The sequence below is a fragment of the Mobula hypostoma genome, chromosome 18 (assembly GCF_963921235.1).
Source record: "Mobula hypostoma chromosome 18, sMobHyp1.1, whole genome shotgun sequence".
Classification (NCBI taxonomy): Eukaryota; Metazoa; Chordata; class Chondrichthyes; order Myliobatiformes; family Myliobatidae; genus Mobula; species Mobula hypostoma.
Genome location: NC_086114.1, coordinates 59,311,694 through 59,337,020, shown reverse-complemented (window position 1 = coordinate 59,337,020; position 25,327 = coordinate 59,311,694).

Below are 25,327 nucleotides of genomic sequence, written 5' to 3'. Positions count from 1 at the left end.
ACTTCCCACCATTTGTTCCACACACTGTGCACATCCCACTCCCTGATCCCATGCTCCCGTCCCTCTGTGCCTCCTTTCTCCTCCATGTATGCGCATTACCTTCCCATGGCTGTGTTCTGGAACCCACACCCCTGGGCTGGCTATACCTTGTCCATGATGCCCACCAAACTGTGCCCTACCATTCCCCGCCACCCCCCACCAAGTCTTCTTCTCCCTCCCCTGGGGATCCAGGATGTTTGTTCCCACTCCCATAGTGTGCGCTGTAGGGAGGCTGATGAGAGCCAGTCTGAGAATAGGGATTTCGTGGAAGGGACAAGAATTCCTGTAGGGGGAGGTGGGTGCAGTTTGGGAGGAGGACATTCCTTGCACCAGATTCTCTGAAATCCGTGTCCATTTGATACAGGGTTTGAGGATCTCAGTGCTGAGCTGTTCCTCTGCGGGCAGTCCTGGTCAGGGATTCCCGGGGTCATTGGGAATATTGCCTTTATCACAGAGTCTTTAGGTATATCATCGAAGCCTCTGTTCTGTGCACCCAGTAATGTCTTCCCATAGCAGAGTGTGCTTCAGGGGTCTCACACAGGGATTGAGAAGAACATGGCCTGACCAACAGATCTGACAGAGTGTAACTGGGGCCTCAGTGTTGAGGGTGGGGGCTTGAGAGAACATAAGAACATAAGAAATCGGAGCAGGAGTGAGCCATCTGGCCCATTGAACTTGCCCCGCCATTCAGTAAGATCATGGCTGATCTGGCCGTGGACTCATCTCCACCTTCCTGCCTTTTCCCCATAAGCCTTAATTCCCCTACTATGCAAAAATCTATCCAACCTTTTCTTAAATATATTTACTGAGGTAACCTCCACTGCTTTATTGGGCAGACAGAAGATTCCAGTGTGGGTCACGTATTCTACCAGTGAACCAGGAGGATTTTAAAGAGACAGTAGTGATGGTCATAGAGTCACAGAGCACAGAAACAGGCCCTTCAGCCCATCTTTTCCATGCTGACCATTATACCTATCTCTATTAATCCCATTTGCTTACATTAGGCTCTGGGGTCAGCTATACCTTTGGTATTCAAGTGCATGCCTTGATGCCTCCAAAATATTGCAGTTCTATCTTACTCCACCACCTCCTTTGGCAGTATATCAATAATATCAGATATCAATCCGTGTGAAAAACCTTCCCATCCGACCCCTGACATTGACACCTCAGTAAGTAGCACAGCACTTTGTGGGTTAATCTTTAGAGTCCTAATGTTCTGCAATATGGAAACAGGCCTTCAAACAGTGGGAGAGAGAGAGAGAGAGAGAGCAGCAAACCTGAAAGAAAATCCTATGAAAATCCTATGGTGGTTGGTGGTGATATTGGAAGATCTGATTTCTTCAATGCTGACTTGGAACACTGAGAGTAAACAGCAGAGATCTTATTTGGCTCAGATGTTTATGCTCCCAACAAGGACAGAGGCAGTGTCAGATGCTGGGAAGAAGTTGGGCCAAGTAGGCCAGGCTGCTGTAGGATGATAGAGTGTGCACTGGTGACAAGAGCAGGAAGATGAAATTCTAAATTCGTGTAGGGCTGACTCCATGAAATGAGAAGCGAGATGGCCAGAAACAAAGTGGAAGGAAATATCACCCGGTAAAATTGTAACAAAGCAGACGTTTATGTTACAGAGTGGATATGTTTCCACAAGGAGAGAGGTAAGGACGCAAAGCTGGAACTCCCTGAGTGAGAAAGGAGAGAGCGATGACAATGAGAGAGAGAGATGTGCTACACATCAGGTGAATACTTTCAGTGAGAAACAAGCTAAATGTAATAAGCCAAGATGGGAATTGAGAAAGAAAATAGACAGTAGTGGTAGCAGACAACGACAGATTTAACGCAAGGACATCCAAAAATCTTCTACGATATGTAAATACTAAACAGGTAGTAAGAGATGAGGTGAGTCTGATGTTAACTGGGTTAGTTGCTCAAAGGTAAATAATTGAATACTTTACAAATGGAGGATTGTCACAACCACGGGTTCGGCAGCACAGTAGATATGGCAATTGCGCTTGTGGATATGCACGTGTTAGCAAATTATTATTTTATTTAACTCCATACTTGTTGTCATAGTTCTTGTCAAGACTTGGACAGAGCACAGCAATGCTTTGCTGCCTGTTTGCATTTGGCCTTGCCTGAGAAATTGGACTGTCAAGTCAACTGACTCTGAAGACTAGCAATATTTGTTTAATATTTAGTTGTTCTTTTCAGCTACAGTGTAGGCTTCGTTTCCCGTTTGAAAGTTTTAGTTAACGGTCCCGTTTTGGCCTAGCATTTATTGTTTATTTTCCCTTTAACACTGTTCGCATTAAAGTTTGTGATCTATCGACCTGCTTCAGTGTCCCTCACTCTGCACTTGGGCCATATCCAAACCCGATAATAGCAAGTCTCGACCACAAAGGTGGGCCCAGCAGAGAGAGAGCAGATGACCTTGGCCATGAGATTCATTGGTCAGGTAGGAGACAAGCTACAGGCAATGGAATCTGTTCTCAGTGAAGTTACAGAGGCAATGAGGCAGATAATCTCGTGCCAACAAACCCAATCTCACTTGGAAGAACAGGTATCGTCCCTAGCCACAATTGTTCAACTGTTCAACAGCTCACCACAGACAGTTGGACTGGGGTGTCTGCGATTTCCGCACTCTCGGTCGCCGTCCATGAATTTACTGTGAACAGCCAGCATCAGCTGACAGCCATTAACGTTCTTGCCAGCTCAATTCAGCAGCCTCAGTCCCACTCCCAGCATCTTGCAGGTCCTCCTCTTCTGCTGTCTCGCCAATTTCTGCTACTAATGCTCCCGTTCCCACGCCCGGACCAGAGCCAGCTCCCTCGACCATTCAGGAACTGAGTATTCCACCACCAGGCAGATATTCTGCTGATCCCAATGGTTGCAGGAATTTTATTACCCAATGCGAGCTGATATTCCAAGCACAGCCTGGTTGTTTTGGTAGTGATGCGCGAAAATTCTCCTACGTGGTCAATCTTCTTGATGGAGGTCCACTCAGCCTGTTCAATGCTTTATGGGAGCAAGGATACCCCACAGCCCAGTCGTTCCGACATTTCGTGGTGGAGTTAAGGAGGGTTTTTGATCTTCCAGTACGGGGTCAGGAGGGTGCCCACCGACTCTTGGACCTGTGCCAAGGCAGAGGAACGATGAGAGCCTATGCAGTTAAATTCCGTACCCTTGCAGTAGAGACGAGTTGGAATGAGAGATCTCTCATCACTGCCTTCCAGCGTGGACTGAACACAGGGGTCCAGCATGAGATCACTGTCTGGAACAAGCAGGATAGTCTGGATGACCTGATTAATCTGGCTATTCGAGTTGACGACTGGGTGACTGAGTGGCGCAGGGAAAGAATGTTTCAAATGTCGTATGCGCCATCTGATCACCATCTTTCCTCGCCCTCTCCCCCTCCCTCACCACCCAGCACCCAGCCCACAGAGGAGCCTATGCAAGTGGGGCGGAAGCGCCTGTCTCAGGAGGAATGAGAGCTGTGCCAGAGAACAGATTCCTGTCTCTACTGTGGTGATCCAGGACACTTCCGGGCGGCATGTTCCAAGCGTCTGGTAAAAGAGAAAACCCGTCAGCAGGGAGGGGAATCCTGACGGGTCAGTTCTCTCTTCAGTCAGCTTCCTCTAATTCTGTAATGCTCACAGCTTCCTTGTCGTGGAGGCCTCAGACCCATGAACTTAATGTGTTTATTGACTCTGGGGCAGTCGGGAATTTCATGGACATCCCTCTCGCTCAACTCAAAGATGGGAAGTTCCAACTCAGGAATTGAGAGAAAAGATCAACGGCAAGGCGCTGAACGGTCGACCTCTGGGAACTGGCCAGATCCACCTTTCCACCCAACCCCTCCAACTGGTGTTTGAAGAAATATTTTTCTATCTGGTTAATTCACCTGAACTGTCACTGGTACTTGGTCTCCCCTGGTTAACCCAACATAACTCATGGATTGCTTGGTCTCTGAAGATACTCCAAAGAGTAGGGATCAGCATTACTGTCTACCTGCTGGGCCCAGCTCAAGCTCCGTTCCATGAATATCCCCTCCTGTGTCAGCTGAGGATGTAGAGCTGTCTTGGGTTCTGGCTGAATATACTTTATACTGTACTTTATACTTTATTGTCGCCAAACAATTGATACTAGAACATACAATCATCACAGCAATATTTGATTCTGCGCTACCCACTCCCTGGATTACAATTATAAAATATTAAAAATATTAAAAATAGTAAAAATTAGTAAATATTAAAAATTTTAATTATAATGCGGATATAATATTGAATATGCGGATCTCCTTGAGGTTTTCAGTAAAAGAAAGGCCACCACCCTGCCCCCACACCGTCCATATGACTGTGCCATAGACCTCCTACCTAGCATTAGTCCTTCCCAGGGCCAGCTCTTTTTCCTCTCTCGTCCTGAAACGATGGTCATGGAGGAATACATCAAGGAGGCATTGGCCGTGGGATTTATCGGTCCGTCGTCCTCACCGGCAGGAGCGGGCTTCTTTTTTGTGAGCAAAGAAGGTAGCAAGCCCCGTCCCTGCATCAGTTATCGGCCCCTGAACAACATCACTGAAGAACCGTTACCCTATTCCCTTGCTGGCATCTGCATTCAAACATCTCCAGGGTGCAACCATATTTCCCAAAATAGATCTGTGTAATGCTTACAATTGGATTCCCATAATAGAAGGGGAATAGAGGCAGGTATGAGGGCTGCCGAACAATCAGATCCAGGCCCGGATGGGGGAACCTCCCAACTGGCCGTTTGTCCCTGCTGCGGTGCAATCCAAAGTGTTGGAATGGGGTTACTCCTCCCGTCTGGCTGGACATCCGAGAATTCAACGGACTTGGGAGTTTATAGAGAGAAGAGTTTGGTGGCCATCTATGTCCAGGATGTCCATAACTTTGTATCTGCCTGTCGGACCTGCTCTCGGAACAAGACATCACACCAGCGTCCAGCAGGCCTGTTATGTCCACTGTGTGAGACAGGGAGACTGGGGGTGGGGAGAGAGCGGGAGATGGAGAGACTGGGGGTGGGGAGAGAGTGGGAGATGGAGAGTCTGGGGTGGGGAGAGAGTGGGAGATGGAGAGACTGGGGGTGGGGAGAGAGTGGGAGATGGAGAGACTGGGGGTGGGGTGTGAGCCCATTGGTTAATGTCAGGGATTGCTATATTGAGTCAGACAGAGCATAGACATGGATTTCTGAGGGGCAGCCAAATCCGGGATAATTCTTCACGATTCTCAATGGTTGACTCCGTCCGAGGCTGTGCCTTTTAGTCCTAGACTCACCCATTATGGGAAACATTCTCTTCATATTCAGTCTATCTAGGCCTTTCAAAATTTGATAGGTTTCAATGAGATCCCTCATCTCTTCTAAGCTAGGTTTCAGTGAGATCCCTCCTCATTCTTCTAAACTCCACGTGCAGTGGTGCTTGTAGAACTTTCACTATTTACACATAAATATGACCAGAAGTGTGATCAGATCTTCACACAAGACCTAAAACTAGATAAAGAGAACCCAATTAAGTAAAAAACATAAAAGCATTATACTTGTTAATTTATTTATTGAGAAAAATGATTCAATATTACAGCTATTTGCTGGAAAAAGTATGTGAACCTTTGTTTTCAATAACTGGTGTGACCCCCTTGTACAGCAATAACTCAACCAAACGTTTCTGATAACTGTTGATCAGTCCTGCATGTCGGCTTGGAGGAATTTCAGGCCATTCCTCCTTACAAAACTGCTTCAACTCTGGGATGTTGGTGGGCATCCTTGCATGAACTGCCTGCTTCAGGTCCTTCCACAACATTTCTATAGGATTAGGGTCAGGACTCTGACTCAGCCATTCCAAAACAAGAATTTTCTTTGTTTTAAATTATTCTGTTGTTGATTTACCCTTGGCATTTGAATCATTGTCTTGTTGCATTATCCAACTTCTGTTAAGCTTCAGGTGATGGACAACTACCCTAAGATTCTCTGTAAAACGTCTTGATGCAATTGTGAATTCATTTTTCCCTCAATGATTGGAAGTTGTCCAAGCCCTGAGGCATCAAAGCAGCATCAAACCATGATGCTCCTTTCACCATGCTTCACAGTTGGGACTAGGCTTTGGTGTTGGTGTGTAGTACCTATTGCCTCCAAACATAGCAGTATACATTTCTGCCAAAAAGTTCAACTTTTATCTCATCTCTCCACAGAACATTGTCCCAAAAGCATTGTAGAACATCTAGGTCCTGATTAAGTGTCTTGGCCCAGGTGGTCTTTTGCAAACTTGAGATGTGCAGCAATGTTTTTATGGAGAGCAATGGTTTTCTCCATGGTTTCCTTCCAAGAACACCATTCTTTTTCAGTGTTTTTCTTATAGTGGACAGATGAACAGACTTTAGCATGTTCTAGAGATTTCTGCAGGTCTTTTGCTTGGGTTCTTTTTCACTTCCTTCAGCATTGCACGTTGTGCTCTTGGTGTGACCTTTGCAGGATGCCCGCTCCTAGGGAGAGTAGCGACAGTACTGAGTTTCCTCCATTTGTAAACTACTTCTCTTACTGTGGACAGGGGTCTTCAGAAATACTTGTGTAGCCTTTTCCAGCTTGATGCATCTCCACAATTCTTCTTCTAAGGTCATCTGAAAGTTGTTTTGATCAGGGCATGGTGGACATAAACAGATTTTTCTCAAGTAGATCAGGCTCTGTCAGTAACCTGACTTTGAGTGTCCTTTTTATAGGGAAGGGCACCTCTACAAACCACACCTCTAATCTCATTGCATTGATTTGAACTCCTGCCTCCAAATAGCTTTCATAGAAGGCATTACCCAAGAGATTCACATACTTTTTCTGACAAATGCATGTAATATTGGATCATTTTTCCTCAATAAATAAATGAACAAGTACAATGTTTGTATTATTTGTTTAATTTGGTTCTCTTTATCTAGTTTTAGGACTTATGTGATGATCTGATCACATTTTACATCATATTTATGCAGAAATAGAGAAAATTCTACAGGGTTCACAAACTTTCTAGCACCACTGTATAGGCACAGAGCCACATCCTGAATGAAGAGGTTCCCCCTCATGTTCCCCTAAAAAATGTCACCCTTCACCCTTAACTTATGATCTCTAGTTCTAGTTTCCCCCAACCACAGTGGAAACCATCTGCTTGCATTTACCTTTTCTAGACACCTCATAATTTTGTATACATCTGTCAAATCGCCCCTCTTTCTTAGCAAATAAAGACCTAACCTATTCAATCTTTCCTTATAACTCAGATCCTCAAGTCCTGGCGACATCCTTGTAAATATTCTCTGCGCTTGTTCAATCTTATTGACATCTTTCCTGTAAGTAGGTGACCAAAACTGCACACAATACTCCAACTTAGGCTTCACCAACATCTTTTACAAATTCAACTCTTCTACTCAATACTTTGATTTATGAAGGCCAATGTGTCAAAAGCTTTCTTTGAAACCCTGTCTACCTGTGACACCACTTTCAAGGAATTATGAATCTGGATTCCCAGAAGCATATGTTCTACTGCACCCCTTGGTGCCCTACCATTCACTGTGTAACTCTCATTCTGGTGTGTCCTCCCAAAGTCCAACGCCTCACACTTGTCTGTAAAAAAAATCCATCCAGTCCTGATGAAGTGTCTTGGCCTGAAACATTGACTGTACTCTTTTCCATAGATGCTGTCTGACCTATTGAGTTCCTCCAGCATTTTGTGTGTGTTGCTTGAATTGTCAGCATCTACAGATTTTCTCATTTGGGAAAGAAGCTGTTCTTGAATTTCTGAGTGTGTGCTTTCAGGCTTCTGTACCTCCTTCCCGATGGTGACAGTGTGAACAGGGCACATCCTAGGTGGTGGGGATCCTTAATGATGGACGCTGCCTTCCTAAGGCACCGCTCCTTGAAGATGTCTTGGATACTACATAGGCTGCTACCCATGATGGAACTGACTCACTTTACAAGTTTGTGCAACTGACTTTGATCTTGTGCAGCTCCACTCCCTATAGCAGATGGTGATGCAGTCAGTCAGAATGCTCTCCACTGTACATTTGTACAAGCTTTTGAGTGTTTTAGCTGACAAGCCAAATCTGCTCAAACTCCTAATGAAATATAGCCGCTGTCTTGCTTTCTTTATAGCTGCATCAATATGTTGGGACCAGTTTAGATCCTCAGAAATATTGACACCTAGGAACTTGAAATTGCTCACTTCCTCCACTTTTGATGCCTCTGTGAGAATTGCTTTGTGTTCCCTTGTCTTACCCTTCCAGAAATCCACAATCCGTTCTTTGGTCTTGCTGAAGTTGATTGCAAGATTGTTGCTGTGACACCACTCAACTAGCCGGGATGTCTCGCTCCTGTATACCCTTTCATCACCATCTGAGATTCTGCCAACAATGGTTGTATCGACAGCAAATTTATAGATGGCATTTGAACTATGCCTAGCCACACAGTCTTGGGTGTAGAGAGAATGAAGCAGGGGGCTAAGCATTCTTTTGGAGCCCCAGTATTAATTGTCAGCGGGGTGGTGATGTTATTTCCAATCTGCACAGATCGTGGTTTTCCGGTTAGGAAGTCGAGGATCCAGTTGTAGAGAGAGGTACAGAGATCTAGGTTCTGTAGCTTTTCAATTAGGACTGTAGGAATGATGGTGCTAAATACTGAGCTATGGTCAATAAACAGCATCCTGACATAGGTACTTGCATTGTCCAGGTGATCCAAGGAGACCCATTGAGATCGTGTCTGGTGTAGACCTATTGTGGCGAGACAGATGCTGATTCTAGCCATGACCAACCTCTCAAAGCATTTAATCACCGTAGGTGTGAGTGCTACTGGACGATAGTCATTAAGGCAGTTGCAGGAACTTCGGACTGTAACAATGAGAGATTGAAAATGTCTTTGAATACTGCTGCCAGTTGGTTGGCACAGGTTTTCAGAGCCTTACCAGGTACTCATCGGGCCCTGCTGCCTTGCGTGGGTTCACCCTCCTGAAAGACAGTCTGATGTTAGCCTCCGAGACAGAGATGACAGGGTCATCGGTCGTTTCAGGGATCCTCATAGCTGTAGTTTTATTCTCCCTTTCAAAGTGAGCATAAAGGGTGTTGAGATCATCTGATAGTGAAGCATCACTGCCATTCATGATGTTGGGTTTTGCTTTGTAGGAAGTAATGTTCTAACCCTGCCAGAGTTGACGCGCATCCAATGTCGCCTCTGAGCTCTTCCGGAATTGTTTCTTGGCTCTGAAATAGCCCTCCACAAGTCATACCTGGTTTTATTATACAGACCTGGATCGCCAGACTTAAATGTCGCGGATATAGCTCTCCGCAGGCTACTAACCTCCTGGTTCATCCATGAAGAAAGCATGGTCTGGATGTTGAGAGTTCTTGATGATGCTTTCCTGCGACTACGCTAAGTGCTGATGGGGAAGTGCTGAGTGGTGATGGGCTGGGCTGTATCCATTCATTTTTGTCAGCTTTTCCATTCAAGGGCATTGGTGTTTCCATACCAGGTGATGATGCAACCAGTCAATAGATTCTCTACCACACATCGAAAGGTGTTTGTCAAAGTTTTAGTTGGCATGCCGAATCTTCACAGACTACTAAGATGGTAGAGGCACTGCTGTGCTTCCTTCATAATGGCACTTATGTGTTGGACCAGGACAGATTCTCAGAAATGATAACACCGAGGAATTTAAGCCAGCTGACTCTCTCCACCTCTGATCCTCTGATAAGGACCAGCTCATGGACCTCCACTTTCCTCTTGCTGAATTCAATAATCAGCTCCTTGTAATTGCTGACATTAAGAGAGAGGTTATTATTGTGGGACCACTCAGCCAGATTTTCAATCTCCCTCGTATCTGCTAATTCATCAGCACCTTTGATTCTGCCTACAACAGTGATGTTGTCAGCAAACTTAAATATGGCATTGGAGCTGTGCTTAGCCTCAGAGTCATCAGTGTAAAACGGGTAGAGCAGAGGGCTAAGCACACAGCCTTGTAGTGCGCCTGTGCTGATGGAGATTGTAGAGGAGATGTTGTTGCCAATCCGAACTGAGTGGGGTCTGCAAGTGAGGAAATCAAAGATCCAGTTGCACAAGAATGTATTGATTCCAGGGTCTTAAAGCTTATTGATTAGCTTTCAAGAGATGATAATATTGAATAATGAGCTGCAGTCAATGAAGATTTTCTGATGTTTGTATCTTCACCCTCCAGATGTTCCAGGGTTGAGTGAAGAGTCAATGAAATGATATATAAAAACGCAAACATAAGGAAATCTGCAGATGCTGGAATTTCAAGCAACACACATAAAAGTTGTTGGTGAACGCAGCAGGCCAGGCAGCATCTATTGGAAGAGGTACAGTCAACGTTTCGGGCCGAGACCCCTCGTCAGGACTAACTGAAGGAAGAGCGAGTAAGAGATTTGAAAGTGGGAGGGGGAGGGGGAGATCCGAAATGATAGGAGAAGACAGGAGGGGGAGGGATGGAGCCAAGAGCTGGACAGGTTTGTGGTTGACCTGTTGTGACTGTAGGCAAAATGGAATGGATACAAGTCACTTCTCGGGCAGGAGTTGATGTGTTTCATCATCAACCTCTCAAAGCACTTCATCACAATGGATGCAAGTGCTATTGAACGATAGTCATTGAGGCAAATTACCACAGTCTTCTTGGGTACTGGTATAGCTGAAGCCGGTTTGAAGCAGGTGGGTACCTCAGACTGCCAAATCAACGGGTTAAAGATACCAGTGAACACTTAAACCAGTTGATCAGCCAGGTCTTTTAGTACTCGGCCAGGTGTCGTGTCTGGGCCAGATGGTTTGTGTGTGTTCACACTTCTGAAGGATGCTCAGACTCAGAGACTGAAATCACAGGGTCATTGGGGCTGTGGAATTTGTGAAGGTACCTCCATGTTTTGGTAGTCAAAATGAGCATTAATTGCATTGAGATCATCTGGGAGCAAAGCGTTGTTGTCACCTGTGTCACCTGGTTAACTTTGTAGGAGCTGACAGCATTGAAGCCCTGTCACAGCTGTCAAGCACCCTTCAGTGATTCAAGTTTGGTCTGAATTGCCACTTTGCATGTGAGATGGCTTTCCAGTGGTCATATATTTTACTTGATCATCGCTGTTGAATGCACTGATCTGGCCCTCAGCAGATCTTATGGTTCATCCAGGGCTTCTGGTTGAGGAAAACTCTGAATGATTTTATGGGAACACACTTGTCCACAACTGTTTTTATAAAGTCCGTGAGAACTACGGTGAATTCTTTCAGATCCTCTGGTGAGTCCATGAACACGGCCCAATCCACTGACCTGAAGCAATCTCATAGCTGCTCCTCTACCTCCTGTGGCCACCTCTTTGTTGTCCTTATCTCTGGAGCTTTGCTCTTTAGCCTCTGCCCATACGCGGGTATGAGGAGAACAGCCAAGAGAGCAGATTTCCCAAAATGCCGTCTTGCATTCCTAATCACAGTATCGCAGTGGTGGACTATGTTGGGACTTCTGGTCTGGCTGCTGATGTGTTGATGATAATTGTGCAGAACTTTCTTCAAAGAAACCTGAGTGAAGTTCCCAGCAATGATTTGAAAGGTGTCGGGTAGGCTATTTCTTGTTTTATGATGGCATTACTCTGTACCCTGAGTGCCTGCTTAACATTGGCATTTGCCGATTCGTAGACAGCAGCCAGGACCTCAGAGGAGAACGGTCAGCACCTACTCATTAGATGCTCCAGGTTGGAGGAACAGGAGTGTGACAAGACAGCTGCGTCCAAGCACCTCACAGAGTTTATCTTGAAACATCGACCCCAACAATTTGCCTTCTCTGAATCAGCAGTTCAGTCCATTCGATGTATCAAGAAGTCCTTGCGTTTTGCCAATGCGTCAGGCTTGTCCGAGAAATTTACCTCAAGACAGCAAACACTGCTTCCTCTGTAATCTGTAAACAGTCCATGACCTCACTGCTGGTCTGCCTCATGTCAGTAGATTACCCAGTAAAAATAGATGCAAAAAATCCACTTCAGATCTCCCCTATCTATTTTGTCTCCACACAAAGGTGGCCATTCTGATCTTCAAGAAGCCCAATTTTGTCCCTCACTATCCTTTGGGTGTTTATATATACGTAGAAGCCCTTGGGATTCTCCTTCACCTTGTCTGCTACAACAACCTCATGCCTTCTATTAAACCTCCTGATTTCCTTCTTAAATATTCACGTGCATTTTTTATTCTCATCAAGTACCTCATTTGCTCCTTCCTGCCTATACCTGGGCCTCCATATCTCTCAAACAACAAGATTCCCTAAACCTGTTATCTTTGCCTTTTATTTGAACAGAAACATACAAACTCCGTACTCTCAAAACTTCATTTTTGAAGGTGTCCCACTTACCAAGAACTCCTTTTCCAGAAAACAACCCGTCCCAGTCCACACTTGCCAGATCCTTTCAGATACCATCAAGCTTGGCCATCCTCCAATTTAGAATTTCAACCCAAGGACCAGACCTATCCTTCTCCATAATTATCTTGAAACTAGTGGCTTTATGATCACTAGACATAAAGCATTCCCCGACATATATGCCTGTCTCATTCCCTAATAGGAGATTCAATATTACACTCTCTCTAGTTGGGAGCACTATGTACTGATTAAGGAAACTTTCCTAAACATATTTGACGAAATATCCCATCCAGCCTTTTCTAGGTTTGGGAGCTCCGGTCAATATGTGGAAAGTTAAAATCACCTATTATCACAACCTTATGTTTCCTGCAACTGTCTGTGATCCCTCTACAAATTTGCTCCTCTAAATTCCATGGTCTATTCAGTGGTCTATAATCCCTTTCTTAATCCTCAGTTCCACCCATATAGCTTCAGTTGACAAGTTCTCCAGCCTGTCCTGTCCAAGCAATGCCGTGACATTTTCCCTCATTAGCAATGCTACCCCTCCATCTTCAATCCCTCCTGCTCTATCACATCTAAAACAACCGAATTCTAGAACATTGAGCTGCCAGTCCTGCAACCAATGTCACTAATGGTTACAATGTCATAATTCCACGTGCTGATCTATGCCCTAAGTTCATCTGCCTTTCCTACAATAAACCCTGCATTGAAATATACACAGCTCAGAACATTAGTCCATTATGCTGAACCTTTTGATTCCTGACTTTGTATGCAGGGTAAACAACTTCCTTCTCCACAAGCACTCCACTATCTGCTCTGGTTCCCATTCCCCTGCAACTCTAGTTCAACCCCTGCTCCCCCACCCCACGCAGCACGAGCAAACATTCCCTCTAATATATTAGCCTCCCTTCAGTTCAAGTGCAAACTGTCCCTTCTGTATATGTACCACATTCCCTGGAAGGGAGCCCAATGATCCAAAAATCTGAAGTCCTCCCTCCTGCACCATCTCCTTAGCTACATGTTAAACTGCATTATCTTCCTACTGCAGTACTCACTACTACGTGGCATGGGTAGCAATCTTAAAATTACAACCCTGGAGGTATTGTCCTTCAACTTAGCAACTAGCTCCCTGACCTCATTTTACAGGACTTTATCACCCTTCCTACCCATGTCATTGGTAATAACATGGACCACGACCTCCGGCTGGTCACCCTCCCACTTAAGAATGCTGTGAACTAGGTCTAAGATGTCCCTGACCCTGACACCTGGGAGGCAACAGACCATCCAGGGGTCTTGTTCTCATCCACAGAACCTCTTGTTTGTTCCCTTAACCAATGAATCTCTTATTACTACAAGCCGCCTCTTCGCCACACCCTTTCCCTTCTGAGCCAGAGCCGGACTCAGTGCCAGAGAACTGACCGTTATGACATTCCTCTGCTAGGTCATCCCCCCAACATTATCCAAAGCAGTATACCTGGTGTTGAGGGGAATGGCCACAGCGGTACTCTGCACTGGCTGCCTATCCCCTTTCCTCCCCCTGATGGTCACCCAGTTACGTGTGCCTTGCCCCTTGTGTGTAGCTATCTCCCTGTACATCCTGCCAATCAACCCCTCAGTCTCCCAAATAATCAGGAATTCATTCAGCTCCACCTCCAATTCCTTAACAAGGTCTGAAAGAAGCTGCAGCTTGATGCGTTTCTTCCAGGTGCAGTCGTTAGGTACACCAGAGGTCTCCCTGCCTTCCCAAATCCCAGAGGAGGAGCATTCCACTGTCCTGCCCAGCATCAATAATGCCCTGACTGTGCAATAAGAAAGAAAGGAAATGAAACAAAAAACCTCTGGGAGCCAAAGCCTGAACCTTCCACTCTTAACACTGGCCCACTCCCAAAAGGGCCGCTCCGCTTAAAACTTACTTCCGGGGACTTCCGGTAGCGCTCATGGAGTGAAGTCGCGTTCTTGACTCGCTCCATTACCTCTGAGTTTTTTTTTCTCTATGGTCAGCTATACTTTAATTAACCATTAAGGCATCAACTCTTACAATACTTTGAATTAAACTGAATTCTCCGACAACTGGATGATACTTAGATCTGCTATGTCTAAGAACGGAAAAAACGGCAAGGATGGTAAACCTCCGGTTAAACCGAAAGGTACGGATCTCCCCCCGACTGAATCACCGGTGACTTTGAAAGCGATAGCGGAGTTAATTCAGAGGGAAATTTCAACCTCTGTTAGGGAGATGATTCGTACGGAAATTGCAGACTCTGTTAAAGACCTGATTCATACGGAAATCTCAACTAATCTCCAGAAAATTGCCGATTCAATTGATAAGATGCAAACATTTATTGCAGAACATCAGTCGGCTATATCTGATCTTCAAAAATTCGCGCAACAAAGTGAGCTTAAGATGGGGAAAATCGAGGAAACAATTAATGTAATGAAGAAGAAACTTGACTTTCTGACTTTTAAAAACTCTGACTTGGAATCTAGAATGCGACGGCAGAATTTACGAATGATTGGGGTGCGGGAAGCTGTGGAATCTAACAACCCCATGAAGTATTTTTCTCAACTTTTAAAAGATGCATTCCCTACTGTATTTCCTGACCAACCACCGCTACTGGATCGTGTTCACAGAATCCCATCATACTCGTCTAGGTCAGATAGACCTAGGCATGTTATCGTACGTTTTCATTACTTTCAAGACAAGGAGAGACTGTTTCGATTCGCTCGATCTAAAGGTTTCATCGATTTTTCGGATCTTAGGTTCCGATTCGTGGAAGATTTCAGTAAACCAATCTGGGACCAACGGGTTCGCTACAGATCTGTGATGTCGGAATTCTATAAGATGGATTTAAGACCAGCGTTGCTGTACCCTGCACGTCTAAGGATTCGCATGTCAGATGGAGTCCTTCGTTTTTTTGATTCTCCATCGGATGCCCAGAGTTATCTGGATCAACTTTCACCTTCAACATCTTAATTGCTATTTTTTTTAATTATCTCCGTTGATCGGAGGCTGTGAATTGGTTGGTTTTAACTTTTTCGTGCCCTATTTGGGCAGAAAAGTTTATTTTTGATTTCTTAATATGGTTGCTAAACTTTCTTTTCAACTGCGTCATTTCTTTCTTTTCCCAGGGGATTCTGGGTGGTTACTTCCTTTTTGTCATCTTACGTATTTCCTGTGTGGCCTTAAATTTTGTAGTTTTTTTTTAAATTTTATTCTGTTTTGCTTTTTATAACCACTTTATGTCAATAATCTTATTTTTTCTTGTTGCTGTGTTTATTCATGGGTTTGGGGTTTATTGTGGTTTTTTTTTAATATATATTTTCTGGCTTTTGTTCTGTTGTGTGTGTATTTTAATTGAGCTACCTTTTTTTTACTTTTTTACTGTTTTACAATTAGCTGATCTTTTTCATATTTATACCTTTTTTTTTAGGGAGCGTATACCGGAAGTCATGGGGGTAGTTTTAGCGCTTGCTTCTTTCGGGCAGGTCTGCTTTAGATTTTGCCTTGGGGTCTTGGGGCGGAGGGTGGTGGGAGGGGCTTCACGTTTTAGTTTGTTTCTCTTTGGGCTATATACATTATTGAAGTACTGGTTGCGTCCTTTTTCCCGGTATCTTTCGTATGTTCTGTTTCCTCTCCGGGTTTGTGGGTCGCGCCTATCGTCAATCCTCCTTGTTGTGGGTTGACTTTAGGATTTATGGAGTCTATTATTAATTTTGTCTCCTGGAATACTAACGGTCTTAATCATCCTATTAAAAGGAAAAAAGTTTTTAAAGTTTTCCGGAGACTTAAAGCACAAATTTTATTTTTACAAGAGACCCATGTACGGAGGGGGGACAGACTACGTTTTTTCAAATTCTGGAAGGGTCAACAATTTCATTCGAACTCCAATGCTAAGATTCGAGGCGTCTCTATTTTTATTGATTCCTCAGTTACTTTTATACAACAGGATATTATTTCTGATCCGAATGGTAGATTTTTATTGGTTAGTGGTTTACTATTTAATAAAAAAGTAGTTTTGGTTAATGTTTATGCTCCTAATATGGATTGTCCGGAATTTTATAAATCATTGTTTAATCAGTTTCCGAATTTGAACGAGTTTTCATTGATCTGGGGCGGAGATCTTAATACCTGTTTGTCTCCAGCTTTGGACCGTTCGGCTCCTTTACGGACCTTACCTAATAAATCTGCAAATTTGATTAATTTTTTCCTTTCTGATTCTGGGTTGACGGACATTTGGCGTTTTCTGCATCCTCAGGAAAAAGATTTTTCCTTCTTTTCACGTGTTCATCATTCCTATTCAAGAATTGATTATTTTTTTATTGATTCTCATCTTATTCCTTCAGTGATTAAATGTGATTATGATTCTATAACCATTTCGGATCATGCTCCACTTAAGCTTTCTATTAAAATTATGGCCAATATACCAAATAATAGACAATGGCGTTTTAATTCGCTGTTGCTTCAGGACTCGGACTTTGTTAATTTTATGAATGAACAGATTGAGCTTTTTTTTACAATTAACCATACAGAAGATATTTCGGTTAACACTCTTTGGGACACTTTTAAAGCCTATATTCGGGGTCAGATTATTTCGTATTCTGCTGCTTTGAGGAAGAAACAGAAGCAGGAGGAGATGGCAATTGTGGACAAGATTAAAGAAATTGATAAGAAATATGTTATGGCTCCTTCTGAGGAGTTATACAAACAAAGAACTGAACTTCAAATGGAACACAGTTTACTACTCTCGTCCTCGATTGTAAACCAATTAAAGAAAACAAGAAGTGACTTTTATGTTCACAGTGACAAAATTGGCAAGCTGCTGGCTAATCAATTGAAATCTAATTATGTTAAATCTCAAATCAATCAGATTTATAACCAAAATGATCGATTGATACTGGATCATGTGGGGATTAATCAAACCTTTTGTGATTTTTATTCTTCTTTATATCAATCAGAGTCTCCTCGAGATTCTAAATATATGAATGATTTTTTAGATAAGTTAGACTTCCCTCAGATTTCACAGGATATGTCTTCTTTATTAGATACTTCCATTACAATGGATGAGATTAAGAATGTTATTTTTTCTATGAATCTGGGGAAAGCTCCTGGCCCGGATGGGTTTACCGTTGAATTTTATAAATGTTTTGCTTCTTTATTGATTCCTTGGCTCTGTAGGGTTTTTGAGGCTTCTCTGAAACTTGATAAACTTCCTGAATCTTTTAATAGAGCATCAATTTCTCTAATACTAAAGAAGGATAAAGACCCTGCTCAATGTGCATCTTATAGACCAATATCTTTATTAAATGTTGATTCTAAAGTTTTTTCTAAGTTATTAGCAAATAGACCAGAAAAAATACTTCCTTCTATTATTTCGGAAGACCAAACGGGTTTTATTAAAGGTCGTTACTCTTTTTATAATATTCGTACATTGTTAAATATCGTTTATACTCCCTCACAAAATGTTCCTGAGTGTGTTATTTCTTTAGATGCCGAGAAAGCTTTTGATAGAGTAGAATGGCCTTATTTATTTAAGGTGCTTGAAATGTTTAATTTTAGCTTGAAATTTATATCCTGGATTAAACTGTTATATCATTCCCCTGTAGCCTCGGTTCGTACTAACTCTTTAAACTCACCTTTTTTTCCTCTCTTTCGTGGTACTCGACAAGGCTGTCCTCTTAGTCCCCTATTATTTGATATTGCATTAGAACCTCTTGCAATTGCTATTCGAGAATCTTCAAATATTACTGGGATAACTCTGGGATTAAAGTCCCATAAATTATCACTCTATGCTGATGATTTACTTCTATATATTTCTAATCCTGAGAAATCCATTCCTGCTGTTTTAGAGTTATTAGCACAATTTGGTTTTTTCTCAGGTTATAAATTAAATCTTAGTAAGAGTGAACTTTTTCCGATTAATAAACATCTTCCCTTATATTATAAATTTCCATTTAAATTGATTAATAATTATTTTTCATATCTTGGGATTAAAATTACTTGTAAATACAAAGATTTATTTAAGACTAACTTTTTACCATTAATAGACCATATTACTCAACTTTCATCTAAATGGTTTCCCTTATATTTAACTTTGATTGGTCGTATTAATGCAGTTAAGATGTTTTTTTTGCCAAAATTTTTATATGTGTTTCAGGCATTACCAATTTTCGTTCCAAAATCTTTCTTTGATAAAGTTGACTCTAAAATTTCTTCATTTATTTGGCAGAATAAGAATCCGAGACTGGGTAAAATACATTTACAGAAAGCTAAGAGAGATGGAGGTTTAGCATTACCTAACTTTAGATTTTATTATTGGGCTATTAATATTCGACATATGAAATTTTGGTTACTTGACCAGGACATACTATCTATTCCTAAATGGGTAGCATTGGAATTACAATCTGTTCAGGGTTATACACTTGGCTCTATTTTAGGCTTCTCTCTCCCTTTTGATTCGAAACGCCTTAAGCAGGTCTCTAACCCGATAGTTAAATATGCTTTGCGCATTTGGTTTCAATTCAGAAAATTTTTTGATCTTAATCAATTCGGGTTAGCAATTCCTATTTTAGGTAACATATTTTTTCCTCCCTCTTTTACGGATCGCGCTTTTCAAACTTGGAAGACTAAGGGTATTTTACGGTTTTTGGATTTATTTTTAGATGGTTCCCTTATGTCTTTTGAACAATTATCTAATAAATATAACTTATCAAGAATACATTTTTTTAGATATTTACAAGTTAGAAATTTCCTAAGTACTATACTTTCTTCCTTTCCAATGCTTCCTCCTACATATATTTTAGATTCGATAATTAACCTCAATCCATGTCAGAAAGGTGCATCGGCTATGATTTATAATATTATTATGAAACTTAGGAAAGCTCCATTTGATAAGATTAGGGTAGATTGGGAACAGGAATTGGGGCTTACCATTTCTGTGGATGATTGGGGGCAGATTTTACAATTAGTTAATACTTCCTCTATTTGTGCTAAACATTCCCTAATTCAATTTAAAGTGGTTCATAGAGCACATATGTCCAAAGATAAGTTAGCGCGTTTTTACTCGCATATTAATCCTTTCTGTGATAGATGTTCGGGGCAGATAGCCTCTTTAACTCATATGTTTTGGTCTTGTCCTACTTTGGAAACTTTTTGGAGAGATATTTTTAATATTATTTCTAAGGTATTAAATATAGATATCTCTCCTCACCCTACTACTGCTATCTTTGGACTACCTAAAATTTCTAGTAATCTTTCCCCTTCAGCCCGTAGAATGATTGCATTTCTTACTTTAATGGCGAAAAGATGTATTTTACAACATTGGAAAGAGCTTAATGCTCCAACTACCTTTTTTTGGTTTTCTCAGACGATTTTATGTTTGAATTTGGAGAAAATTAGAAGTAACCTTTATGATTCTTCATTTAAATTTGAACAGATTTGGGGACCTTTTATTCGATATTTTCATTTAATGTAATATTTACCCTTCTTGTTTTTTTTTTCACTGTTTTTAATGGAGGTCGGGATTGAGGACGTGATTTTAAGTTTAACTCTGTTTGGTTTCAAGTTAGCCCATTGCTTTGCCTTGCTTTTAGTTAGTTGCACGGTGGGTTTTTTTTGGGGGTTTTTTTTTTCTTTTTTTCCATTGATATATATAAAATTTAGTATACTATTATGTTATCTTGGTTTCTTATGTTTAAATTACATTGTTTGTAGTATTTTTTTTTGGTATTGATACCTTTTGGAATTTTATTATACTTTAACATTGTATTAATGTTTATATGGCTTACCTTTTTTGTATACTTACTCAATAAAAAGATTTAAAAAGAAAGAAAGAAAACTTACTTCCTTTTATTGGACCTTGCCAAGTGCCTAACTACGCACACTCCAACATCTCCTCGGGAAATGAGGAGTGGAGGATGCCCCAACTGCTCCCACTCACTTCTTTTCAAATCTCTCTCCCGATGCACAATCCAATATCCCCTCAGGAGCTATTTTGAAGATCAAGAGTTCAAAGGTGCAAAAAGCTGTTGGTCAACGGTAACCTCTGCCATCCTGTGTGCCTTTGGGGTTTAGGCAATATGCAGTGCATGAGACAGAAGAAAAATACCTCCAGCTCTGGCTCCGCAAAATCCTTCAAACCTGTAGGCAGGGTTCACGCACTGGGAGTGTGCAGATACCCTGCATAAATAGCAGAAAGGACACACCAGCTCCCAAACTACCCACCCACACAGGCCTTCAAGCCCCTCCTACCCGACTCACAGCGTAACCCGTTGGTTCCATACTCGCCTCATCGGGTAACCTCACTGAAGGTTACAACTTGTGTCCTCGGTGCATCTCAGGGACGATAAAATTGCAGATGATACAAAGTTTGCTGGAGTTGTTGACAGTGTGGAGGGTGATCTTCGGCTGCAGGGTGACATTGACGTGTTGGTGAAATGAGCTGAGAGTTTGAGGGCGAAGTGATCAGGGGTTCAGTGCTGGGAGAGGTTACAGGTTAGTGACAACAATGAAGGGATTGTGCTGGCAAGGTTCCAGTGGGGAAGGTGGAGGCAGCTGTGATGAGGAGGGTGTGATAGGGAGGTTCAGGCTGTGAATCTGAAGCTGTTAAAGATCACAGGAAAATAGATCAGAGGTGATGGAGCTTGAAGATGATGGGGGTGGGGGGGGGAGCTTCCAATGGGGTAAGGCGGTAGTAGTTTGCGGTAAAGATCTACAGGGTGAGGCTGTGAGAAAGACATCCCAGATAGAGAGTTAGAGAGGGAGACAGCAAGATAGATAGGTAGAGAGAAAGTGAATGAGAAAGAGAGAGAGAGAGAGAGAATGAGAGACAGGGATAGGTAGAGTGAGATAGATAGAAATAGAGCCAGAGATAGAGATGGGTGCAGATAGAGACAGGCAGTCAGAGATTACAGACAGAGTAGTTTTGTGCCATCAAAGTCAATCTCGTGGTCATCGCAAATGCAATGTTCTGCTCCCACTGATTTCTCTGGGTAACCCAAGCAGATATACCTCCTGTGCTCCTTGATGCGGGTTTCCACCGTGCATCCCGTCTGGCTGATATACGCTGCTCTGCATTCACAGGGAATCCTGTAAACGCCAACTGTCCTGAGCCCCAGGTCATTTTTGACTCACATAAGCTGTGATTTGAGCTTCCTTAACGGGTTTATGGATGGTATTAATCTGGTATTTCTTCAGGATCCTGGCAGTAGCAGAACACTGCATTCACTATGGCCGTAGGACTGATTTAGACAGCACAAAACTCTTGTGCCACACCAATGGCTTTGGGGACCACCTGATGAAAGAACCCAGTGAAATAAAACTAGAGGAAAAGACTTTTAACAAAGACAAAGGTCTCACTCTAAGTAAGAATTGTAAAGAAGGTGGGAGAACAGAAACCTGATTGGATGAGGACTAACCAATCAGGAGGGATAGACGACAGGGGTGTAAATACCGCCAGACTAGACCTGCCCAGGCATCATCCCTGATGAAGATGGCAGAGTTTATCATCGAAATTTCAGTCAAAATTGATACTTGTACCCGGCTGGAAGCCCGAGAAGAGTTTATTTTTCATATACACTGGGAAAGCATTAGATCCTTTTTCTGATTTGATTCTGTCTGTACAAAACTACACCAGCCAGATAAATAAGAGATCGAGGGAGAGCGAGGAAGTAAAAATATATTTGAGAATGGTGATGGAGGAGAGGTTATGGAAGGAGGGGAGAGTGAGGAGAAAGAGGGGCGAAGGAACTGGGAGAGTGAAGGAGAAGACAAAGAAGAGAGAGGAAAAAGAAATGAGAGGAGAGCGGGAGGAAGGAGTGATTTTGAGAGCGTGAGGGAGGGTGGGGAGTTGGGGTGAAGCTGGGAAATGAGGAAGAGGTCTCAGGAAAATCAGAGCATTGGTTTGAAAGTGAGTGAAGGAAAAGAGATTGTGGAATGGAGTCAAGGAGGAGGAGAGAACGGAAAGAGTTGTGAGAAAGAAGAGAACAAGGGAAGTGAGCATGGGAGAGTGCAGGAGATTGATTGTAAAAAGAGAGATCACAGGGAGAGAGGGTGGTCACGGGGAGAGAGGGTGATCACAGGGAGAGAGGGTGGGGAGTGGAGAGGGTGATCACAGGGAGAGAGGGTGGGGAGTGGAGAGGGTGATCACAGGGAGAGAAGGAGGGGGAGAGATATGTGGGAGGGGAGATTTGGGAAGAACTATCAGATGGAAAGGAGAGGAACCAGAAGAAGAGACAACATACAGGGAACTTTAGCCTGACTTTCCCACATTATGATGCCAGCCACATTTAAACAAAGAGAGTTTTCTACTGGCTGAGCTGACAGACAGAACTCTGTTTACCAAATAACATTTACACTTGAATAATTTTGCAAATTGATTTAATTAGATTAATTAAACTGGTGATTAACCAGATGATAGCAAACTGAGTGTGTTCATTCTGTCAACGTGCTAATTACAGCAGCAGCCATAAACAGCACTCACTGGCTAAACTGCTCCAAACTGGGTGTCTGATACACTGCTGGCTGCCCGATACCCTGCTGGGTGCCCGATACCCTGCTGGGTACCCAATACACTGCTGGGTGCCCGACACACTGCTGGGTGCCCGATACCCTGCTGGGTGCCCAATACACTGCTGGGTGCCCGACACACTGCTGGGTGCCCAATACCCTGCTGGGTGCCTGACACACTGCTGGGTGCTCGACACACTGCTGGGTGCTCGACACACTGCTGGGTGCCCGATACCCTGCTGGGTATCCAATACACTGCTGGGTGCCCGACACACTGCTGGGTGCCCGATACCCTACTGGGTGCCCAATACATTGCTAGGTGTCTGATACACTGCTGGGTGCCCGACACACTGCTGAGTGCCCGATATACTGCTGGGTGCCCAACACACTGCTGGGTGTCTGATACACTGCTGGGTGCCCAACACACTGCTGGGTGCCTGATACACTGCTGGGTGCCTGATACACTGCTGGGTGCCCGACACACTGCTGGGTGCCTGATACACTGCTGGGTGCCCGACACACTGCTGGGTGCCTGATACACTGCTGGGTGCCCGACACACTGCTGGGTGCCTGATACACTGCTGGGTGCTCGACACACTGCTGGGTGCCCGATACCCTGCTGGGTATCCAATACACTGCTGGGTGCCCGACACACTGCTGGGTGCCCGATACCCTGGTGGGTGCCCAATACATTGCTAGGTGTCTGATACACTGCTAGGTGCCCGACACACTGCTGAGTGCCCGATATACTGCTGGGTGCCCGACACACTGCTGGGTGCCCGATATACTGCTGGGTGCCCGACACACTGCTGGGTGCCTGATACACTGCTGGGTGCCCGATACACAGCTGGGTGCCTGACACACTGCTGGGTGTCTGACACACTGCTGGGTGCTCAATACACTGCTGGGTGCCCGATACCCTGCTGGGTGCCCGACACACTGCTGGGTGCCCAACACACTGCTGGGTGCCTGATACACGGCTGCCTCTCCTGCTACAGTGGAGTTGTATCACAGCTGATCGACTGGGGAGTGCAGCACACAGCATGCGATGCTGTTGGACTCAGTAAAGTGTTGCATTCTCCACGCAGCTTCACGCCAGCAGCTCATACTCTGGTTCGGGCCTGAGAGACACAGAACTCCAGTCCTTCGGGTTTTGGCACTGGCTCGTGGGATGTGAAGGCCAGTGTGTAGAGTAAATGAGCCCAATCAACATTTCCATTAATCAGGGAGTGCTGCAGAGGTCTCGGCCAATGGAAGCTTCCCATTGACTGACCAACTAGTCTGGGCAGAGAGCGATTGGATGCTAAGAGGTTTTTGCAGACCTGGTGACTTCTTCCAGTTGGTCCATAAAACAGCTTACTCTTCTTTTCTCATGCCTCTCTTTTCTTTCCAAGGTGGCTGGGGTCCTGTCGGAGTCCGTGATCCACAGCTGCAGCTCGAGCTAAGGTTCTCCACAGACGGTGGTTCCTCACTCTCGGAGTCATCATGCAGACTGGCATTTTGACATCTCCAGGTTCACCATGGAAGACGTGCACCTTCGAGATGTGGTCCTGTGGACGACCCATTCCCGGCCCAATGTTGCCGACTGAAGTGTCATAGGAGATTGAAACAGCGAGGCAGCAGATGGTGTGCACTATTGTCGAAAGAAGGCCCCTGCTCTTGTTTGATCCCTCTCTCTCTCTCTCTCGATAGTGAGAGTCTGTCGGTCCTCGAGAGAAGCAACACAGCAGACTGTAACGTCGGAACAACGAGCTGCTGGTCTCCCCTCTTGTTCTCGCAGAGTAATATCCCCCTCGCCCTCGCTAGTGAGAAAGAGCCCGGCTGAGATGTTGAAGGGTTGGTATGGACTGTAGTTTTTTGACAGACTCTAGACCATGGTCTCTATGGGGGCTTTGCTATTGCTTTCATGGAGAGAAGCGGGTTGGTGCTTTTGCTGGAGCCAGTGGGGGGGGGAGGGTTGTTGCTTGTGTTTGGGATAGGGTGAGGGGCTTTGGGGTTCTGACGTCTCTCGTTCATTCTTTGTTTTTTTTTCTGTTTTGTGGATGTCCGTGAAGAGTATGAATTTCTGGTTGTATACTATACACTTTGATATTAAATTGAACACTAAAGTTCTCGTAGTAACAGAGAGAGACGAGACTCACAAATACCAGAGGCTTCAGATGCTGGAATCTTGAATAAGGAACAAATAGCTGGAGGAAGTCAGTGGTTCACGCCCCTGTTAATCAACAAATCACAGGTGGCAACAAGCGAGCAGACAAGGGGCAGACAGGACACACGGTTGAGACAAGGGAGAGACAGGACACGCGGTTGAGAAAAGGGACAGACAGGACACGTGGTTGAGACAACGGAGAGACAGGACACCCGGTTGAGACAAGGGACAGACAGGACACGCAGTTGAGACAACGGAGAGA